The 21,605-nt window shown below is 38.5% G+C and overlaps 1 protein-coding gene and 1 pseudogene across 5 annotated transcripts in view; one reads left to right on the top strand and one right to left on the bottom strand.

Annotated features, from left to right (window-relative positions):
- Nucleotides 1-21,605, top strand: part of TBCE (tubulin folding cofactor E) — a 152,398-nt gene that overhangs the window by 51,370 nt on the left and 79,423 nt on the right. The window lies entirely within an intron of this gene.
- Nucleotides 15,109-15,581, bottom strand: LOC108400499 (CGG triplet repeat-binding protein 1-like; annotated as a pseudogene).

Here is a 21,605-nt window from a genome sequence, read left to right as displayed (position 1 = left end):
GTCTATTAACCTATCTATGCCATCAAAATTCTATATAAGTTTTTTTCTTGATTCATTTTAGATTATAGTTTCTTGGTATCCCGTATAAAGAAAATCTGTATTACCTACCTGTTACTGTTGTTACACTCTTTTTTTCCCCACAAAAGGGGAAAGTTGTTATTTGGCATTTTAAGACTTTTGTAACATTTATTTATGTACTATAGACTTTTGACATTATTTATGAGCTGAATTGTAGCCCAACTTATTTTTAAAAATATTTATTGACTGCAGTGTTGTTCTTTTGCTGTTGTTATTCCTAAGTTTTTAACGTGCTTTAGTCATAGTCTTTATTGAAATTCTACGTTGAGAATTGGAGTCAACACAAGCTATCTGGTAGCAGATCTCTACATGAAGTATGTGTAACAGTGTTCTTTTTGAGCAGTTTGTATAGCATTTAGGTGAATCATGCTTTTGTCTTCTTACTAGAGCAAATAGCAAGGTGTATGTGTTTAAATGCGGGGATGACATGATATGTTTTCATGTTCTAGGGACAAATGGAAGAAACAGCTAAACCTATTGAAAGACTGTCTACAAGAACATTTAAACATATGTCAAAACCAGTCATTGTCTTTGACATACACATGGTAGTATTCAGATGAAAAATTGCAAATAGTGTAATTAGGTAATGCATTTAATTATTTGAGAATGCATTTTATAGCTCTTTATTACTGGAATGTGGCCCTGCTTAAAATTTGTAGCAGAGTTTTTCATAGGAGAAATAAGTGTTTGGTAATTTCTAACTTAAAGTGTTTTAGGCACCCAGTCCTCTCCTTCATACTTTATAGATGCAAAAAATTGGTACTCAGGTGTGTACTTATTTGAGGCTTTGAACAGAGGTGTAGGTTTGCTTCCTAAGAGAGAATTCTTGCTTCTCCAAGTTAGTGGTATTTCTGTAGCCCACAATTGTGTCTAAATGGGTGGTCCTCTACTTTAAAGGGTTGTTATGAGGATTCAATAAATTAATGTATTTTAGAACTATTCCTGACAGGAAGTAAGAACTGCTTAAATGTTAGAGATTATTATTGTTTTTGCTGTTCTTGTTGTTAATGTGAATTACTGTGTTACTGTGTTCCTTTTTCAGAACACTTAATTTCCATCTATAAGAAAATCATCATAATATATTGATTTTTGTTAGAACATGATACTTTATTGTCATCTGCCAGATAACCGATGCAATAAATATAGAAATCGATATGGCCCTTGGGGCCAGAAAGTGTGGTCTTTAGTAGTCAAATTAAACCATTACCCTTGTCGACCACATGCCTTGTATCTAGGATTAGAAAATCTGTTCTTCAGTTTAAGTGACTTCAGTTTGGAATTACTGTCATTTTACTGTAATCAGACACCTAGCTGAGGCAGTGTTTGTTTTGGTAGGGAAATTTAATGCAGTATGCCTGAGTTACTTGTCAAAAATACAAATTCTCATGTTCTACACCCTAGAGATTCTAATTCCATAGGTCTGAGTTATGGTCCAGGACTCTTCATTTTTATTTTATTGAAGTATTATTGATACACAATCTTATATTGGTTTCAAATATGCAGCGTGGTGGTTCAGCAGTTACTCATATTATTAAATCCTCACACCTTCTTGTGTAGTTACTCTCTGTCAACATGTCACAGAATCATTAACTATTCTCCATGCTGTGACCAACTTATATTATGATTGAAAATTTTTGTGCACCTTTATCCCCATTGCATTCCCCACCCACGCACCCTAGCCCCTTCCACATGGTAACCATTTGTCACTTCTCACAGTGTCTGTAAGTCTACTGCTCTTTTGTTCATTCTATTTTTCTTTGTTTTCTTATTCCACAGATAAGTGAAATCGTATGGTATTTATCTTTCTCCATCTGGCTTATTTCACTGAGCATAATACCCTCTATAGCCATCCATGTTGTTGCAAATGACAGGATTTCTTTTTTTGTGTGGCTGAACAATATTCCATTGTGCAGATACACAACATCTTCTTTATCCATTGATCTATTGATAGACATTTAGGTTGCTTCCATATGTTGGCTATTATAAATAATGTGGTGATAAACATAGAGGTGCATATGTCTTTTTGAATCTGAGATCTTGTTTTCTTCGGGTGAATCCTGTAAGTGGAATTACTGAGTTGAATGGTATTTCTATTTTTAATTTTTGAGGAACCTCCATACTGCTTTCCACAGCAGCTGTACTAATTTACATTCTCACCAGCAGTGTAGGAGGGTTCCCATTTCTCCATATCCTTGCCAGCACTTGTCATTTCTTGTCTTTTGGATAGTAGCCATCTAACTGTTGTGGTGTGATAACTCATTGTGGTTTTGATTTGTGTTTCCCTAATGATTAGTTATGCAGAGCATCTTTTCATGTGCTGTTGGCTAGCTGTATTTCTTCTTTTGAGAAATGTTTGTTCAAGTCCTCTGCCCATTTTTTAATTGGCTTGTTTTTTTTTTTTTGGTGTTCAGTCATAAGAGTTCTTTATATATTTTGGATGTTAATGCCTTATCAGATAAGCTGTTTACAAATATATTCTCCCATACTGTAGGATGCCTTTTTGTTCTGCTGATGGCGTCCTTTGCTGTACAGAAGCCTTTTAGTTTGATGTAGTCCCACATGTTCATTTTTTATTTTTTTCCTTGCCCGAGGAGATATGTCCAGGAAAAAAATTGCTCATACTTATTTTGAAGAGATTTTTGCCTGTGTTTTCTTTGAAGAGTTTTATGTTTTCAAGTCTTACATTGAGGTTTTTGATCCATTTTGAGTTTACTTTTGTGTACCAAGTTGGACAGTAATGCAGTTTCATTCTCTTGCATATAGCTGTCCAGTTCTCCCAATCAGGACTCTTCATATTTAACACATTCCCTAGATGATTCTTGAGGTCCCATTTTGAGAATGGTTGGTTTCATTCCTTAGGATACACCCATGTAGTACTGGTGGAAGATGAGATCACCAGAAAGTGAAACAAAACCATTTGAGCCTTTTGTAATGCCTCTATAAAACAGCTTTCTATTCTCAGTGCTGGCTTTGGCTTGAGTTAAGAAATAGCTGCTTTTTAATGACTCTGTAGCATCTTACTACGCTGATAGACAGTGACTGCAAAGGGGGTGGGGGTTGGTGAGGACTTGATAATATGGGTGAATGTTGAGACCACAATGTTGTTCATGTGAAACCTTCATAAGATTGTTATCAATGATACTTTAATTTAAAAAAAGATAGTCATTTATGAAACACCAGTGAGTATGTTGTAAAGCTGTTACCAAGGAAGATGTGTCTTTCATTATCTTACTTATACAAGTACTCCCAGTGACAGATTACCATTAGCTCACAGGCAGGGACAAAAGGCTTTCTTCTACTGAACCAAAATGTTTCTACTACTGGTCAAGATAATTGTATCTTCTTTTTCTTGGTGCAGAGAAGCTCAGAGCTATGTTTTATACCTCATTGCTACTACTTTTGATTTTTCTTTTAATGTCTATCATTTACATTAGAGTTCACTCTTGGTTGTACATTCTTTGGGTTTTGGAAAATGTACAGTGACATTTATCCACCATTATAATATCACACAGAATTATTTCACTGTCCTAAAAATCTTCTGTGCTCTGCCTGCCTATGCATCCCCCACCTAAGTCCTGCCAACCATTGATCTTTTTACTGTTTCCATGGCTTTGCCTTTTCCAGAAAGTCACATAGTTGGAATCACACAGTATGTCACTTTTTCAGATTGTCTTTTTCACTTAGTAGTATGCATTTAAGCCACATCTTTTCATGGCTTGATAACTCATTGCTTTTTAGTGCTAAATAATATTCCATTGTCTGATGGTACCACAGTCAGTTCCCTCCCTGCCTCCAAGCTGCAGACAAGGGAGGAGACGTGATGAGATATCAAAGACGTGAAAGGGCCAGCCAGGGGACTCAAGGTGTTACAGCTCAAGAGCAATGCCGAGAAGGCATTTCTTGTATTTATTAAGTAAATGAACTTACAATGAATTCAAACATCATTCTCCAGCCTTGAGTCTAGCCCAAGGCTGCGACGCTTCTCAAGGATACCAAAACTGTGTGAAGATAGCTCCGAGCCATGAGAACTGCTTTGGTTCTCATCACTCAGTCCTTGATTACACATCAACAGAGTGTGTGGGAAAAACAATCAAGTCATGTGTGCTTATACATTTGATTTCTACCTTCCTTGAATTATGTATTAACCCCATCAATCCCACATATCCCCCTTCTCTTTTAAGTAGTACATACATACAGGAGTATAATAAGTAGACAATTTCTAGTGGAAGGGTTTTTTTTTTGACATAGTATAGTTCTTGCCTTCTACAATACATAGTAAAAGTCCATGTTTTGAACTTACATAAAGAAGAGTAAAGATAGAAAATAAATGTAGTGCAATTAGAAGGTAGGTGCAGGTGAACAGGTCTATGCCTATAGACTGTGTTTTGATCTGAGCTGTGCAAAGGCAACAAAACATCCACAGGTGCAGAAGATTTCTCTCAAAGCTGGGGAGGTGAGGTTCTAAGCCTGACCTCTGTTGGCCCCCAATCTCTCACGTGATGGCCGCCCTGTGACTGTGCCGGTCTTAGGTTGTTCCTCACTTGAGGAATCTTACCCGTCTCTGGCTAACCAGCCATCTTCCGGGGCCATACAGGGACATGTAAAGTTGATAAGTGAGAGAGAAGTAATATTTTTTGAAAAGGTTGGTTTTCCACTTCTTTACAGATTTATGCCCTGTGGCCTATGCCCAGCACTTGCTATAAGACATCTTTGCCAGTGAAAAGGATTATGATGCACGGAATTTTAAGTACGAGGCACGAATTCTAGTCAACAGCTGTATTTTTCTTTGGTATCATTAATCTACAATTACATGAAGGACATTACATTTATTAGGCTCCCCCCTTCACAGAGTCCCCCCCAACAAACCCAATTACAGTCACTGTCCATCAGCATAGTAATATGCTATAGTATCACGACTTGTCTTCTCTGTGTTGCATACCCTCCCCATGTCACCCCCCCACACACATTATACATGCTAATCATAATACCCCCTTTCTTCTTCCCCGCCCTTATCCCTCCCTTCCTATCCATCCTCCCTAGTCCCTTTCCCTTGGTAATTGTTAGTCTATTCTTGGGTTCTGTGATTCTGCTGCTGTTTTGTTCCTTCAGTTTTTCTTTGTTTTTATACTCCACATATGAGTGAAATCATTTGGTACTTGTCTTTCTCCGCCTGGCTTATTTCACTGAGCATCATACCCTCTAGCGCCATCCATGTTGTTGCAAATGGTAGGATTTGTTTTCTTCCTATGGCTGAATAGTATTCCATTGTGTATATGTACCACATCTTCTTTATCCATTCATCTACTGATGGACACTTAGGTTGCTTCCATTTCTTGGCTATTGTAAAAAGTGCTGCGATAAACATAGGGGTGCATCTGTTTTTTTCAAACTGAGCTGCTGCATTCTTAGGGTAAATTCCTAGAAGTGGAATTCCTGGGTCAAATGGTATTTCTATTTTGAGCTTTTTGAGGAACCTCCATACTGCTTTCCACAATGGTTGAACTAATTTACATTCCCACCAGCAGTGTAGGAGGGTTCCCCTTTCTCCACAATCTCGCTAACATTTGTTGTTCTTTGTCTATTGGATGGTGTTGATCCTTACTGGTGTGAGGTGATATCTCATTGTGGTTTTGATTTGCATTTCTCTGATGACTAGCGATGTGGAGCATCTTTTCATGTGTCTGTTGGCCATCTGAATTTCTTCTTTGGAGAAGTGTCTGCTCAGCTCCTCTGCCCATTTTTTAATTGTATTATTTGATTTTTGTTTGTTGAGGTGCGTGAGCTCTTTATATATTTTGAATGTCAATCCTTTATTGGATCTGTCATTTATGAATATATTCTCCCATACTGTGGGATGCCTTTTTGTTCTATTGATGGTGTCCTTTGCTGTACAGAAGCATTTCAGCTTGATATAGGCCCACTTGTTCATTTTTGCTTTTATTTCCCTTGCCCAGGGAGATATGTTCTTGAAGAAGTCACTCATGTTTATGTCCAAGAGATTTTTGCCTTTGTTTTTTTCTAAGAGTTTTATGGTTTCATGACGTAGATTCAGGTCTTTGATCCATTTCGAATTTACTTTTGTGTATTGGGTTAGACAGTGATCCAGTTTCATTCTCTTACATGTAGCTGTCCAGTTTTGCCAGCACCATCTGTTGAAGAGACTGATTTCCCCATTGTATGTCCATGGTCCCTTTATCGAATATTAGTTGACCGTATATGTTTGGGTTAATGTCTGGAGTCTCTAATCTATTCCACTGGTCTGTGGCTCCATTCTTGTGCCAGTACCAAATTGTCCTGATTACTGTGGCTTTGTAGTAGAGCTTGAAATTGGGGAGCGAGATCCCCCCACTTTATTCTTCCTTCTCAGGATTGCTTTGGCTATTCGAGGTCTTTGGTGTTTCCACATGAATTTTTGAACTATTTGTTCCAATTCATTGAAGAATACTGTTGGTAATTTGATAGTTGCATCCAATCTGTATATTGCTTTGGGCAGGATGGCCTTTTTGATGATATTAATTCTTCCTAGCCAAGGGCATGGGATGAGTTTCCATTTGTTAGTGTCCTCTTTAATTTCTCTTAAGAGTATCTTATAGTTTTCAGAGTATAGGTCTTTCACTTCTTTGGTTAGGTTTATTCCCAGGTATTTTATTCTTTTTGATGCAACTGTGAATGGAACTGTTTTCCTGATTTCTCTTTCAATTGGTTTATTGTTAGTGTACAAGAAAGCCACAGATTTCTGTGTGTTAATTTTGTATCCTGCAACTTTGCTGAATTCCGATGTTAGTTCTAGTAGTTTTGGAGTGGCGTCTTTAGGGTTTTTTATGTACAATAAATATCATGTCATCTGCGAATAGTGACAGTTTGACTTCTTCTTTACCAATCTGAATTCCTTGTATTTCTTTGTTTTTTCTAATTGCCATGGCTAGGACCTCCAGTACTGTGTTAAGTAACAGTGGGGAGAGTGGACATCCCTGTCTTGTTCCCAATCTTAGAGGAAAAGCTTTCAGCTTCTCACTGTTCAGTATGATGTTAGCTGTGGGTTTATCATATATGGCCTTTATTATGTTGAGGTACTTGCCCTCTATGCCCATTTTGTTGAGAGTTTTTATCATGAATGAATGTTGAATTTTGTTGAATGCTTTTTCATCATCTATGGAGATGATCATGTGGTTTTTGTCCTTTTTGTTGATGTGGTGGATGATGTTGATGGATTTTCGAATGTTGTACCATCCTTGCATCCCTGGGATGAATCCTACTTAGTCATAGTGTATGATCCTTTTGATATATTTTTTTATTCCGTTTGCTAATAACTTGTTGAGTTTTTTTGCATCTACGTTCATCAGGGATATTGGTCTGTAATTTTTTTTGTTGGTGGGTTCTTTGCCTGGTTTTGGTATTAGGGTGATGTTGGCTTCAAAGAATGAGTTTGGAAGTATTCCCTCCTCTTCTATTTTTTGGAAAACTTTAAGGAGAATGGGTATTATGTCTTCTCTGTGTGTCTGATAAATTTCCAAGCTAAATCCATCTGACCCGGGTATTTTGTTCTTGGGTAGTTTTTTGATTACAGCTTCAATTTCTTTGTTCGTAGTTGGGTTGTTTAAATTTTGTGTTTCTTCCTTCATCAGTCTTGGAAAGTTGTATTTTTCTAGGAAGTTGTACATTTCTTCTAGGTTTTCCAGCTTGTTAGCATATAGGTTTTCATAGTATTCTCTAATCATTCTTTGTATTTCTGTAGGGTCTGTTGTGATTTTTCCTTTCTCGTTTCTGATTCTGTTGATGTGTGTTGATTCTCTTTTTCTCTTCATAAGTGTGGCTAGAGGCTTATCTCTTTTGTTTATATTCTCAACATACCAGCTCTTGGTTTCATTGATTTTCTCTATTGTTTTATTCTTCTCAATTTTCTTCATTTCTTCTCTAATCTTTATTATGTCCCTCCTTCTGCTGACTTTAGGCCTCATTTGTTCTTTTTCCAATTTTGATAATTGTGACATTAGACTATTCATTTGGGATTGTTCTTCCTTCTTTAAGTATGCCTGTTTTGCTATATACTTTCCTCTTAAGACTGCTTTCGCTGCATCCCACAGAAGTTGGAGCTTTGTGTTGTTGTTGTCATTTGTTTCCATATATTGCTTGATCTCTATTTTAATTTGTTCATTGATCCATTGATTATTTAGGAGCATGTTCTTAAGCCTCCATGTGTTTGTGAGCCTTTTTGTTTTCTTTGCACAATTTATTTCTAGTTTTATACCTGTGTGGTCTGAAATGTTGGTTGATGGAATTTCTATCTTTTGGAATTTACTGAGGCTCTTTTTATGGCCTAGTATGTGGCCCATTCTGGAGAATGTTCTGTGTGCACTTGAGAAGAATGTATCCTGTTGCTTTTGGATGTAGAGTTCTATAGATGTCTATTAGGTCCATCTTTTCTAGTGTGTTGTTCAGTGCCTCTGTGTCCTTACTTATTTTCTGTCTGGTGGATCTATCATTTGGAGTGATTGGTGTGTTGAAGTCTCCTAAAATTAATGCAACAGTGACTCTGTCTTTTGATTGATGCATTCAGACTATTTACATTTAGTGTGATTACAGATAGGTACGTTCTTATTGCCACTGCAGGCTTTCTATTTGTGGTTACCAAAGGTTCAAGGGTAATTCCCTTACTATCTAAGGGTCTAATTTAACTCTGTATGCTATTACAAACACAACCTAAGGTTCCTTTTTTTCCCCTCCCTTTTCTTTGTTCTCCATTCTTTGTATGTTAAGTATCATATTCTGTACTCTTTTCTGTTCGTTAATTGAATTTGGTCTTTCTTGATTTGATTTTTCATCTACTTAGTAATTAATTGTTCTCCTTTGCTATGGTTTTATTTCCCCTCATGACATTTATTTAGGCTTAGGAATACTTGCATCTATAGCTGTCCCTCCAAAATGCACTGTGGAGTTGGTTTGATGGAGGTAAATTCTCTCAGCTTTTCCTTATCTGTAAATTGTTTAATCCCTCCAAATTTAAATGATAACCTTGCCAGGTACAGTATTCTTGGTTCGAGGCCCTTCTGCTTCTTTGCATTAAATATATCATGCCACTCCCTTCTGGCCTGTGAGGTTGAGAAATGTGATGATGGTGTGATGGATTTTCCTTTGTATGTGATCTTTTTTCTGTCTCTAGCTGTTTTTGATAGTCTGTCTTTATCCTTGATCTTTGCCATTTTAATTATTTTATATCTTGATGTTGTCTGCCTTGGGTCCCTTGTGTTGGGAGGTCTGTGTACCTCCATGGCTTGAGAGTCTATCTCCTTCCCCAGATTGGGTAAGTTTTGAGCAATTACCTCCTCAATGATACTTGGTATCCCTTTTTCTCTCTCTTCTTCTTCTGGCACCCCTATAATGTGGATATTGTTCCCTTAGGATTGGTCATACAGATCTCTCAATATTCTTTCATTCTTAGAGATTCATTTTTCTCTCTGTTCCTTAGCTTCTTTGTATTCATCTTCTCTAATTTCTGTTCTATTTACTGTCTCTTCTACTACATTTTATCTGCTTTCAAATCTCTCCATTGTATGTTTCATTTCAAATATGGAATTTCTTAAAGATTGAATCTCTTGTCTTAAATTTGTCTTTGAGTTCTTGAATATTTTTCTGTATCTCCATGAGCATGTTTATGATTTTCATTTTGAACTCTCTTTCAGGAAAATTGGAGAGTTCAGTTTCATTTGGCCCTTTTTCTGGTGCTCGTGAGATTTTGGACTGAACCTGGTTCCATTGACATTTCATAATTCTGTGTGGTGCCCTGTAGTGCCCAGATGCTCTAGTCTCTGGAGCTGCTCAGCCCCTATAGTGAGGTTGGGGGTCATTGGGAAGCAGCGCTTGTGCCTGGGGGCAGGAAGGATCTGTTTCCTTATTCCCTGCTACAGTGCCTGTTTCCAGTATCAAAGCCATTGGGCCAAGCACAAAGGTTTAAGCCACTGTGCTTGGCATCTCTTGCTGTTGTAGGTGGGTCCTCCATCTGGCTGGCCTGATGCCAGCACAGTTATTGCCAGTTTGCGAGCACATGCCAGCATGCTGGAAGGGAGGTGCAGAAGGCTCCCTGTCAGATTGGGGGCCCTTGGAGCCAGGCCCATGGAGTGCCTGAAGCTCCTGAACATTCCCAACCTTTTGGGCAGAGTGCCCCCAGACAACCTTGTCCACCTATACCTTGTCCCGCGTAGCAAGCTCCATGCAATCCCTGACCCTTCAGCATCCCTCTCACTCCTTGGAAGCCTGTCAGACCACCTGCCTTTCCTTTTTCCCAGAGTGCCCAGATGTGGATCCCTGTCCTCCACAAATGGCTGGAATCTCGGTCTCTCAAGCACTCCGCCTGTCCCAGCTCCCCAACTGCACCAGCCTCCAGAGCACCATACAATGTAGGTTTGTGTTCCAAAGCAGATCTCCGGTGCTAGGTATTCAGCAGTTCTTGGCTTCCACCCCCTCCCCACTCCTCTTCCTCCCGCCATTGAACTGGGGTGGGGAAAGGGCTTTGGTCTTGCCAGATCAAGGCTTGGTATGTTACCCTGTTTCTTCAGGTCTGTTCTGTTCGTGTGTTCTCTATGCAGTCTGGTGAACCTCCTTTCCTGTTGCTGTTTTAGGGCTAGTTGTATCAACTATATTATCACACTATATATGGTTCTGGGAAGAATTCTCTGTCTCACCTCTCACGCCACCATCTTGAATCTGCACCTCAATAAATAACCTTTTTTATAGTTTAAAAAAGAGCTATTTTTTCAAGATACATCCTAAATATCCACTGTTGGAACAATAGGCTGTCCCGGATGTGTGCCTCCTTCAAATTTAAATGATAGTCTTACCAGGTAGAGCATTCATGTTTCAAGGTCCTTCTTCTTCATTCCAGTAAATATATCATGCCACTGTAAGATTTCTGTTGAGAATTCCGATGATAGCCTGATGCATTTTCCTTTGTATGTGATCTTGTTTCTCTTTCTGACTGCTTTTAAATTCTGTCCTTATCATTAATCTTTGCCATTTTAATTATTATGTCTCTTGGTGTTGTCATCTTTGATCAAGTCCTTTGTGTTGGGAGATCTGTGCACCTCCATGGTTGAGAGACTATCTCCTTTCCCAGATTGGGAAGTTTTCATCAGTTACGTCCTCAAAGACACTTTCTATCCCTTTTTCTCTTCTTCTTCTGGTACCCCTACAATGCAAATATTGTTCCATTTGGATTGATTGCACAGTTCTCTCAATATTCTTTGATTCTTAGAGATCCTTTTTTCTCTCTGTGCCTCAGCTTTTTTGTATTCCTCTTCTCTAATTTCTATTCCATTTACCATCTCCTCTACTATATCTAATCTGCTTTTAAATCCCTCCAGTATATGTTTTATTTCAGATATTATATTCCTTAATGATTGGATCTCAGTTCTGAATTCGTCCCTGAGTTCTTGAATATTTTTATGTACCTCCGTGAGCATGTTTATGATTTTTATTTGAAATCTCTTTTAGGAAGATTGATCAGTTCAGTTTCACTTGGTTTTTCGGGTGTTTGTGGGATTTTTGTTTGAGCCAGGTTCCTTTGACATTTCATATTTGTATGTGGTGCCCTCTGGTGCCCAGAAGCTCTACTCTCTGGAGTTGCTCAGTCCCTGGAGCTATGTCTCGGGTCACAGGGGAGTGCACTGGTGGCTGGGAGGAGGAAAGTGCTGTTTCCTGCTTTCCAGCTAATGTGCCTGTCTATACTGCCAGAAACAGTTGGCTGAGCACACAGATGTAAGCCTCTGTGCTTTGTGTTTGTAGCTTACATAGGTAGGCCTTCCCTCTGCCTTGCTGACACCAGAGCAGGGCCTGCCAGTTTTCAAGCTGGTGCCAGCTGGGAGGAAGGTGGAGCAGGCTGTGTGTCATGGTGTAGGGCCTCGGAGTTGCATCACCAGGCTGGGGGATGGAGCCCCTGAAGCTCCTTTTAAGTTTCCAACCTGCCTGGGCAGAGTTCACCCAGACGACTTTTTCTACCTGTCCTTTCTCCTGCGCAGCAAGCTCTGTGCAATCCTTGCCCCTTTAGGAGCCCTTTCACGGTTAGGAAATCTCTCAGAGTGCCCACCTTTCTTTTTTCCCAGAGCAGCCTGATGTGGATCCCTGTTTTCCACAAGTGGTTGGAATCAGTCTCTCTGAGTGTTCCACTTGTCTTAGGATTCCAACCCCATTAATCTCCAGAGTACCATGCAATGTAGGTTCATATTCTCAGCACAGAACTCCAGGGCTAGGTGTTCAGCAGCCCTAGGCTTCCTCCCCCTCCCTGCTCCATTTCTCTTCCTTCCCCCTGTGAGCTGGGGTGGGAGAAAGGCTTGGGTCCTGCAGGATCACAGCTTTTGGTATATTACCCTGTTGCATGAGGTCTGTTCTTTTCTCCACGTGTATGCAATCTGGCACAGCTTTCTTTCCTGTTCCTCTTTCAGGATTAGTTGTATTAGCTATATTTTTATATTATATGTGGTTTTGGGAGGAGGCCTCTGTCTCACCTCTCATGCCATCATCTTTAATCTTGCAGTCTCCATTTCTTTTTATGGCTGAATGCTCTTCCATTGTATATATATCACCTTTTGTCTGTTCATCTGTTAATGGACATTTGAGCTATTTATACCTTTTGGCTATTGTGAATAATGCTGCATTGAACATTGACATACAAGTATCTGTTTCAATTTCTGTTTTCAATGATTTTGTTTATAACCCCTGCAATTAGAATTGCTGGGTCATACGGTAATTCTACATTTCACATTTTGAGGAACCACCAATGTGTAGCAACACCATTTTACATTCCTACCAGCAATGTATAAAGGTTCCAGTTTCTCCTCATCCTCGCTGATATTTGTTACTTTCCATTGTTTTGATTACAGCCATCCTATTAAAGTGTGAAATGTTATCTCATTGTGGTTTTGATTTGCATTTCCCTAATGACTAATCATTAGGTGTTGATTATCTTTTTACATGCTTATCAACCATTTATATATCTGTTTGAGAAATGTCTCTTCAAGTCTTCTGCCCATTTTTCAACAGGTTCGTCTTTACATTGTTGAGCTTTAGGAATTTGTTGTGTATTTTAGATATTAAGTCTCTGTCAGACTTGTAACTTGCAAATATTTTCTCCCATTCTGTTTGTCTTTCCACATTCTTCATGTCTTTTGTACAAAAGTGTATAATTTCTATGAAGTCCAATTTATTTTTTCTTTCATTCTGTGTATTTGGGTGTCATACCTAAGAATCCATTACCAAATTCATGTGCATAAAAGTTTATCTCTCAAGTTTTCTTCTAAGAGTTTTATGATTTTAACTCATATTTAGGTTGTAGATTTGTGTCATTAATTTTTACATATGATATAAGATAGGGTAATAAATACTTCCTTTTGCATTTGGTTATCTAGTTGTCTAGCACCATTTGTTGAAGAGAGTGTCCTATCCCCATTGAGTGGAGTTGGCAACTTTGTAAAAAATCAATTGACTGTGTATGGGTTTATTTTTGGACTCTCAATTCTATTCTATTCCTCTTATTTATATAAGTATCCTTAAGCCAGTACCACACTGTTTTGATTATAGTAGCTTTGTGATAAGTTTTGAATTTGGAAAATGTGAATCTTCTTCAAGGTTTTATAGCTTTCCAGGGCCTCTTGCTTGCCTTCACTTTTTTAAAAGTTACTTGCACCAATTACAGTGTTCCAGATGACCAATTATTTTCTTTCAGTATTTTGAAGATATGCATTTGTCTTCTGGCTTTTACTCTTTCCATGGAGAAGTCAGCTATTGTATGGTTCTCATTTGAAAGTTGTTATCTGTTTCCACTCCCTCACCCATACTTGTTTAAAGATTTTTCTCTTTGTCTTTGGTATATGGCAGTTTTACTATAATGTGCTTATCTGTGATTTTCTTTGCCTTTGTACTGTTTGGTGTATTGGTTGGCTTCTTGACTCTGTGGGTTGGTGGCTTTCTTTAGTTTTGTAATATTCTTCATTACTTCTTCAAAGATTGCTTCTTCCACAATATCTCTCTTTTTGGGACTCCAGTTAATATATATGGTAGACCCTTTCATTGTATCCTGTATATCTCTTACGTTCTTCTGTGTTTTTCATCCCTTCTCATTGTATTTCATTCTATTTTTCCTGACCTGTTTTTTTCTTCATCATGTATAATCTATTGTAAGACTCTATGTATTTGATTATTATTTGAATTATTGCATTTTTCATTTCCAGAATTTCCATTAAATTTCCATTTAAAAAAATAGTTTAAAATTTTTCTTCTGAAATTGTCAAGTTCATCTTTTATTTTCCTGAAAATATTAAACATAGTTCAGATGCTATTATGCAAATACCTGATGGGTCTGTTTGTGTTGGCTGTTGTTTTTCTTGGTTCTCAAGTCGCATGCTCTTGTCTTTCTCTATGCTTGGTTGCTTTTTTATTTGAGTGTCAGATACTGATTATTAAAAATTGTAATTTGAGCCTTGCAATAATGTTATTTTCCTCCAGAGAGGACTAACATTTACTTTGCAGATAGCCAGAGTCAGTAGTAACCCAGACCACTTTAAATACATTTGATAATGATAATATTTGAAGGTGGCTTTTAATCCCAACAATGGCTAGTTTATGTGGAGTTGGTTCCTCCTCATTCTTATTATGAAGACATTTTTGAGCTCAGGACAAAACCAGAGTTGTGGGTTTCCTCATCTCCCAGATATTATCCTTGTAATTCTTCACTGTCTTATTAGCTCCCTGGTGCTTTCAAAGAGATATCTTATATATATATCTATTTTTTAAATTGTAGTAGATACACATAGCCAAATGGACCATTTTAACCATTAAGTGTGTAGTTCATGGGTATTAAGTACATTAACATTGTTGTGCAATCATCACCACTGTCCTTGAGAACTCTTTTCATTTTGCACAACTGACACTATACCTACTAAGCACTAACTCCCCATTCTCCCCTTCCCTTAGCCTCTGACAACCACCATCCAACTTTAATACTTCATATTTATCTTGGTCACGGTAGTGGTATCCTCCTTGTCAACAATCTTGTGAATTGTGGAGTTGATTCTCATTCTCCTATTCATCAGGCAGATATGTTGTACTCAGCCGGTCTGACTTAGGTATGGAGCCTCTATTCTTCACGTAGTGAGGCAGGAAGCATGGGCTGCTGGGTGATCAGCCTTCTCAAGTGGGGTGTTGGCTTTCAGGCACATTTTCACAAAATCCTGGATAACACTTTCTCTGCACAGTACTGTTGCAGGGAAGTGATGAAGTTAGGAGCCTCTGCTTCTTTCTCACATTCTGATCTTCAGACTCTTCCTTCCTCTTGGTATGAGTGTTTGACTTTAGGTGGTCACTAATGGCAGACTTACAAACATGATTCAGAACCATAGTGCAAGAAGTGCTGAAGAGTTTTCCTCCAAACTAAGTGACTCAGTCGAAGGAGTCACATACACAGCAATCTTAGACAGGTTTGGTGCAGGTGTTGCTGTCATTTCAAACCTTCCCATGCTGACTTTGAATAAGGTTTGGATTCGTTTCCAATTTTTTTGTCTGAATACTTGGTAGTGAAGTGTCTCCAGCGCAAAAGCAGAAACGCATGAAATCCTGGCACTTTGTTTGTTCAAACCTGGAAATGCTTTCAAATCAGTTTTTCAGCGAGTGTTGGTGGGGAAATATTGTCTGTGTTTGAGTCCTATTTTCCCTGTGGTGCTAGGAAGTTATGCCTTTTTGTAGGATTGGGGCTGTAGCTAGGGAAGTGGGTGAGATCTGTCCTGGGTAAGGATCTATTTTCTGTCTCTATGAATTTGTCTACTGTAGGTGTCTTATGTATGTAGAATTATATATTGTTTTTGCCTTTTCTCTGCCTTATTTCACTTCACATAATACCTTCGAGGTTCACCTATGTTGTAGCATATGTCATAATTTCATTCCTTTTTAAAGCTAATATTCTATTATTTATCACATTTTGTTTATCCATTCATCTATTCATAGATACTTGGATTGCTTCCACCTTTTGAGTTTTGTGAATAATGCTGCTGTTATCATGGGTATACGGATATTTATTTGAAACCTGCTTTCAGTTATTTTGGGTATATAACCAGAAATGGAATTGCTAGGTCATATGGTGATTCTATGTTTACCTTTTTGAGAACCACCATACTGTTTTCCACATGTAAAGTGGCTGCATCATTTTACATTCCCATTAGCAATGTACAAGAGGTCTAGGCTCTCCATATCCTCACCAACATTTGTGTTTTTCTGATTTGTTTTGTTTTTTGACATTGGCTATCCTAATTTGTGTGAAGTGATTTGAAAAATAATTTGTCAAAGATCAACCAGACAGAAAATGAGTGAAGAGACAGAGGCCCTCTACATCATATTAGAACAGATGGGCATAACAGATATCTATAGAACACTCCACTCAAAAGCAGCAGGATACACATTATTCTCGAGTACACATGGAACATTTTCCAGAATAGACCGCAAACTAGGCCACAAAAAGAGCCTCAGCAAATTCAAAAGGATTGAAATTGTACCAAGCAAGTTCTCAGACCACAAAGATATAAAACTAGAAATAAATTGTACAAAGAAAATAAAAAGGCTGACAAAAACTTGGAGGCTTAACAACATGCACCTAAATAATCAGTGGATCAGTGACCAAATTAAAACAGAAATCAAGCAATATATGGAGACAAATGAAACAACAGCACAATGCCCCAAAGACTCTGGGACACAGCGAAGGCAGTTCTGAGAGGAAGGTATTTAGCAATCCAGGCCTATTTAAAGAAGGAAGAATATGAAATGAACAGTCTAAATTCACAGTTATTGGAATGGGAAGAAGAACAAATGAGGCCCGAAGTCAGTAGAAGGAGGGACATAATAAAGATCAGAGAAGAAATAAATAAAAGTGAGAAGAATAACACAATAGAAAAATTAATGAAACCAGAAGCTGGTTCCTTGAGAAAAATAAGCAAAATAGATAAACCCCTAGCCAGACTTATCAAGAGAAAAAGAGAATCTATACACATAAACAGAATCAGAAATAAGAAAGGAAAAACCACTACAGACACCACAGAAATACAAAGAATTATGAGAGAATACTATGAAAAATTATATGCTAACAAACTCGATAACCTAGAAGGAATGGACAACTTTCTAGAAAAATACAGCCTTTCAAGACTGACCAAGGAAGAAACAGAAAATATGAACAGACCAATTACCAGCAATGAAATTGAATCGGTCATCAAAAAACTACCCAAGAACAAATCTCCAATACCAGATGGCTTCACAGCTGAATTTTATCAGACATTTAGTGAAGACATAATACCCATTCTCCTTAAAGTTTTCCAAAAAATAGAAGAGGAAGGAATACTTTCAAACTCATTCTATGAAGCCAGCATCACTCTAATACCAAAACTAGGCAAAGACACCACAAGAAAAGAAAACTACAGACCAATATCCCTGATGAACATAGATGCAAAAATACTCAACAACATATTAACAAACCAAATTCAAAAATACATCAAAAAGATCATCCATCATGATCAAGTGGGATCCCAGGGATGCAAGGTTGGTACATTATTCAAAAATTCATCACCCTCAGACACCACATCAACAAAAAGGAGAAAATCTGCATGATTATCTCCATAGGTGCTGAAAAATCATTCGACAAAATTCAACACCCACTCATGGTAAAAACTCTCCACAAAATGGGTGGAGAGGGCAAGTACCTCAACATAATAAAGGCCATATATGATAAACCCACAGCTAACATCATACTGAACAGCGAGAGGCTGAAAGCTTTTCCTCTAATGTCAGGAACCAGACAAGGATGCGCACTCTCTCCGCTTTTAATTCAACACAGTACTGAAGGTCCTAAACACGGCAATCCAACAACACAAAGAAATAAAAGGCATCCAGATTGGTAAGGAAGAAGTTAAACTGTCACTGTTTGCAGATGACATGATATCGTACATAAAAAACAAAACCCTAAAGGAATCCATTCCAAAACTACTAGATCTATTATCTGAATTCAGCAAAGTTGCAGGATACAAAATTAATACACAGAAATCTGTTGCATTCCTATATATTAATGATGAACTAGCAGAAAGAGAAATTAGGAAAACAATTCCATTCACAATTGCATCAAAAAATAAAATAGCTAGGAACAAACCTATCCAAAGAAATGAAAGATCTATACCCTGAAAACTACAAGACACTCCTAACATAAATTAAAGAGGACACTAATAAATGGCAATTCACCCCATGCTCTTGTCTAGAAAGAATTAATATTGTCAAAATGGCCATCCTGCCTAAAGCAATCTAAAGATTTAATGTAACTCCTATCAGAATACCAACAGCATTTCAACGAACTGGAACAAATTGTTCTAAAATTCATATGGAACCACGAAAGACCCCGAGTAGCCAAGGCAATCCTGAGAAGGAAGAATAAAGCAGGTCGAATTATGCTCCCCAACTTCAAGCTTTACTGCAATCCCACAGTAATCAAGACAATTTGTTACTGGCACAAGAACAGACCCATAGACCAATGGATCAGAATAGAGAATCCAGATATAAACCCAAGTATATATGATCAATTAATATACGATAAAGGAACCATGAATATACAATGGGGAAATGACAGCCTCTTCATCAACTGGTGTTGTCAAAACTGGACAGCTACATGTAAGAGAATGAAACTGGATTACTGTCTAACTCCATACACAAAAGTAAACTTGAAATGGATCAACAACCTCAATATACAGCATGAAACCATTAAACTCTTAGAAGAAAACATAGGTAAAACTCTCTTGAATATAAACATGAGCAACTTTTTCATGAGCATATGTCTTTGGGTAAGGGAAACAAAAGCAAAACTGAACAAGTGGGACTATATCAAACTAAAAACCTTTGGTACAGCAAAGGACACCATCAACAGAACAAAATGGCATCTTACAGTATGGGAGATATATTCATAAATGACAAATCCGATAAAGGGTTGACATCCAAAATATGTAAAGAGTTCACATGCCTCAACAACCAAAAATCAAATAACCTGATTAAAAATGGACAGAGAATCAAACAGACACTTCTCCAAAGAAGAAATTCAGATGGCCAACAGGTACATGAAAAGATGCTCTACATGGCTAATCATCAGAGAAATCAGATTAAAACTGCAATGAGATATCACCTCACACAGGTTAGAATGGCCAACATACAAAAGACAACAATTGCTGGTGAGGATGTGGAGAAAGACGTACCCTACTACACTGCTGATGGGAATGTAAATTAGTTCAACTATTGTGGAGAGCAGTACAGAGGATCCTCAAAAACTAAAAATACAAATACTGTTTGACCCAGGAATTCCACTCCTAGGAATTTAACCTAAGAATACAGGGTTTCAGATTCTAAAAGACATGTGCACCCTGATGTTTATCGCAGCACTATTTACAATAGCCAAGAAATGGAAGCAACCTAAGTGTCCCTCAGTAGATGAATGGATACTGATTTGGTACATATACACAATGGCAAATTATTCAGCTATAAGAAGAAAACAAATCCTACTATTTGCCACAACATGGATGGAGCTAGAGAGTATTAAGCCAGGTGGAAAAAGGCAAGTAACAAATGACTTCAGTCATCTGTGGAGTAAAACAACAAAGCAAAAACTGAAGGAACAAAACAGCAGCAGACTCACAGAACTGAAGAATGGACTAACAGTTACCAAAGGGAAAGGAACTGGGGAGGGTGGGTGGAAAGGGAGGAATAAGTGGATCAAGGGGCATTTGATTAGCACACATAATTTAGGGGGGTGCATCGGGAAGGCAGTATAGCACAGAGAAGACAAGTAGTGACTCTATTCCATCTTACTATGATGATGGGCATTGACTGTAATGTGGTATGTGGTAGGGACTTGATAATGGGGGGAATCTTGTAACCACAGTGTTGCTGAGGTGATTGTATATCAATTGTACCTTAATAAAAAAAAGTTTTTCAATAGCAGCTGACTCTCAGACTCCAAGAAGGGACTAGTGGTACCAAAGGGAAGGGGTTAGGAAGGGGTGGGTGGTGAGGGTTGGAGAAGGGGATTAAGAGGCATTATAATTAGGAAGCACAATATAGTTAGGTCACAGGGAAGGTAGTAGAACACGGAGAAAATAACTAATGACTCTGTAGCATCCTACCACAGTGGTGGACAGTGACTGCAATGGCATGATGAGAACTTGATAATATGGATGAATGTTGAAATCACAATGTTTATGTGAAACCTTCATAAGACTATATATCAATGAAACTTCAATTAAAAAAAGTTTTTCTAGCTTTACTAGTTCTAAGCAGGAGGGAATATCCAAAAGTGATCTTTTGTACCTTATTTTCTTACAGTGCTGTATACATAGTGGAGGGTCAGAGAGAATTTAAGAAAATGCTCTGAAAACTATAAAGTGGTATCCAAATATAAGATAGAAGCTATTGATATGATGAGTACTTCTTGGCTTCTGGAATTAGAATGATGTGGAGATGTGTGACTTTGGGCAGGTTATTTTACCTATGTGGAAGAAGAATATTAATAAAATTTTATTTAATGCTGTGGGTAAAATTGTAACATTTCCAGAATATCTCCCCTGGCTTTAGTGCATTTGCATACCCTCAGAGGTAGAGAGAAGTTCATCTCCATGTCAGTGGGTAATTCCCTAGGTAATCGAGGGTGTGTCTGAACCTGAGAGTTTAAGGGGAGGGGCTGCCTTGCTTTCTTGCTTGCTTCCTCAGGAGCAGAGGAGAGGGATGGCCCTGGACTGCAGTTTATAAACAATAAATGGGTATCAAACTTTATTTCTCCCTTTGACTGATTTTGGTTTTTGAGGTATTTTGTCCCGGGATTTCCTCTCCCCAGACTTACACCTAGCAGGAGTCAGCAGGGTGCCTCTGAACCCGAAATCTGTCATAATCGATGTGACCTTTGGGAATGCTGTCCCTGTAGATGGTGGGGAGACCCCAGTGGATGCAGGGGCAGAGGGTGCCGCTTCTCCTGTTATTATCCTCCCAGCTGGGGGCTTCCAAGTTGGGAACCCCTAGTGGGGAATTGGACTAGGGTAAAGTACCTCTTAGAGGGGTGGGGCCTTCCCCAGACCTGGGGAAGGGTGGAAACACCGGAAGCTGCAGAATTAGCCCTCTGTGATTTGGAAGACTGGAGACCTTACGGGGCCATGTAGCAGCTGGCATTGTAGGGTCTCTTTTCATTCAGATAGTGGAAAATGTTATGCAGGAGAAAGAGGATTATCGAGGGACTTAGGCGGGAGAGAGAAACACTTCACATCCCTTGGAGGAGCTGGGTGATAACCTTTGCAATGCTATTAAAGAAGAGAGAGTTACTGAAAAGACAGGTCACGTTCCTACAAGATTCCTTACCAGCAGAGAGGGAGGAGACGGCAGGAAAAGCCGCCTTGCAGGAGGCGGTGGGGGAGGGGAGGAAAGAGTAGTGCCTTCAGCCAGGAAATGGTGGAGGAGGAGGAGCTTTTGGTGAAGCAGCCCAA

This window comes from Manis javanica, chromosome 7 (genome assembly GCF_040802235.1).
Source record: "Manis javanica isolate MJ-LG chromosome 7, MJ_LKY, whole genome shotgun sequence".
NCBI lineage: Eukaryota > Metazoa > Chordata > Mammalia > Pholidota > Manidae > Manis > Manis javanica.
Note: the sequence above shows the minus strand (reverse complement) of the source record. Positions and strands in the feature narration are given on the sequence as shown.